Here is a 2,043-nt window from a genome sequence, read left to right on the forward strand (position 1 = left end):
TGAAAAAAAAGTTAAAATGCATAAGATACGCCATTCGCACACAGCTAGTGCAGCTGGCATCCTGGAGAAAGTGGGACCCAAGGTACAGTCATCCAAGGGAGTCAATAAATAAAATTGTATTGGCACAGAATGGAGTGGGATTGAGCTTAGAAGCAGCAGGTCTGCAGCTGTTCCCTCAACCACCCCTTTTGCCTAACATCACAACCCACTGCTTAGGATAGTTCTCAGCACTGTATCCCAGGAGGGGGTTATGAGGAGACAAGATGAGGAAAACCCTGCCTTACCCCTGAGATATTTCCTCCCACAGAAGGTAGTGGCTTGTGGGTTGGGTCCATCAATCTGGTCTCATGCTTAATCTTTTCACTCTAGCATAGGAAATATTATTCCCTATCTTTCTTTAGGAGTAAGACAACTTCCCTATCCAGGCCACTTTCAAAAGGTGGAGATTCTGGGGTTGGAGACTCAGATAAGGCATGTAAGGAGGGTTACCCCCCAAAGCCCTCAGGTGTATTTGGATAGAGGGAAGAGGGGGTGATGCTATGGACCCTGGCCTGAGTTATATGGCAGTGCCAGCTGCCCCTACCCACCCTGTCCCCACTTTCTCCACTCTGCCAATTGATGCCTGTTCCTCAAAACTTTCTAATCACAGAAGGATAGCCCCCACCCACTGTGGCTCAATTCTGGGCCTCTGGGAACATGGCAGGGCTGTGAATCTCTTCTTCCTCTTCCCGAAAGCAGGCTGGCCTTCTCTGTGAGCTGGGAGCTTGCTGGGCCTTCAGTGGACACGAGGCTACGATATGGTTGATGCTCTGGCAGAAGTGGCACTTCTTGGGCTGGGTGGCTGTTTGGAGTCCTTGGCATGATGGTCTAGACCTCCCCGGTTGTAGCACCTGTCTCCCTTTGATCTGCGTTTCTGCCTGTTCTTCCCTTTGGGCCACCTCTTGCTCCCAATAAAGAACACCCCACCAGGGCCGGTGACTCTGAGAGATTCAGGCCCTTGGCGGACTTCTTAAAGGTGAACTCCACGGCCTCACCATCCTTCAGGCTCCGGAAGCCCTCCATGTGCAGCTTACTCGGGTGCACAAAGACATCCCCCGCAGGCCGTCATGGGCAGGAAGCCGAATCCCATGTGCAAGTTGAACCACTTACAGATGCTGGCTCCGTGCATCAGCTGCGGCTCCACGGGCGCCCTGGCCGCATCCTCCTGCGACTCCTCAGGCGCCTCGGCGCCACCACCTGCAAACTGCTGGTTTGACCCCAGAGCCCATGGCAGTTGGCTGAGCCCAGGGTCCTGGGCCCCTGGCTGGCCAGTTGCTGGCCCCAGAGAAGTCCGGAGGCAGAAAGAGTATTAATGAGGGGAAATAGTTGAAATTACTTGCTATAATGAGATTTTGGAATTTGTGTCTTTTGCTTTTCTACACCCCCTTTCAATGAATAGCCTTGTAAGTAAGAGTCTGGAACCTTCCTATCTGGGTTCGGATGCTGCCACTACTACTTCATAGCTATATAACCTTGCACAAGGCATTTATTTCTCTGTACCCCAGACTCATTATGTATAGTATTGGGTTACTAAAAATAACTTACCTCACAGGGTCCTAGTATGAATTAACTAAATAGGTATGACAGAAATAATTTAGAATGGTTCTTGGCACATAGAAAGTACTATAGAAGTGTTTGCTGTTATTATGACCCCTGTTTTTGAAAGATAGAATTTCTTGCATTGCAAAGTTTGGAATGCCAGATACTACTACAGCATCAACTTCCCTTTTAGAAGAACTGGAAACACTCCAGGACTCACTTTTAGCCAGGGTGCTCTGCACTTCCTGAAGTGATGCTGGCCACAAAAGCAATGCTCATACAAGATAATGAAGTACCACATGATTGCAAAGTCAAGAATATCTAACCCCTAAAAACACCAAAAGGAACTTGGTTTAGATTTGTCCTATGCTTGAGAGCATAATTGGTATGAGGCAGGCAAAGATCCAATTAATGGGTGGCCCAGGCAATGGAGAGGAGATCCTGGGGATGGGAGGATGGCTCCAC

At 49.1% G+C, this 2,043-nt stretch overlaps 1 pseudogene; it reads right to left on the minus strand.

Moving 5' to 3' along the window:
• Window positions 1-674: 674 nt before the first annotated feature.
• Window positions 675-1,314, minus strand: LOC101333272 (protein lin-28 homolog A pseudogene; annotated as a pseudogene).
• Between the last annotated feature and the right edge of the window lie 729 nt (window positions 1,315-2,043).

This window comes from Tursiops truncatus, unplaced genomic scaffold (assembly GCF_011762595.2).
Source record: "Tursiops truncatus isolate mTurTru1 unplaced genomic scaffold, mTurTru1.mat.Y mat_scaffold_828_arrow_ctg1, whole genome shotgun sequence".
Lineage (NCBI taxonomy): Eukaryota > Metazoa > Chordata > Mammalia > Artiodactyla > Delphinidae > Tursiops > Tursiops truncatus.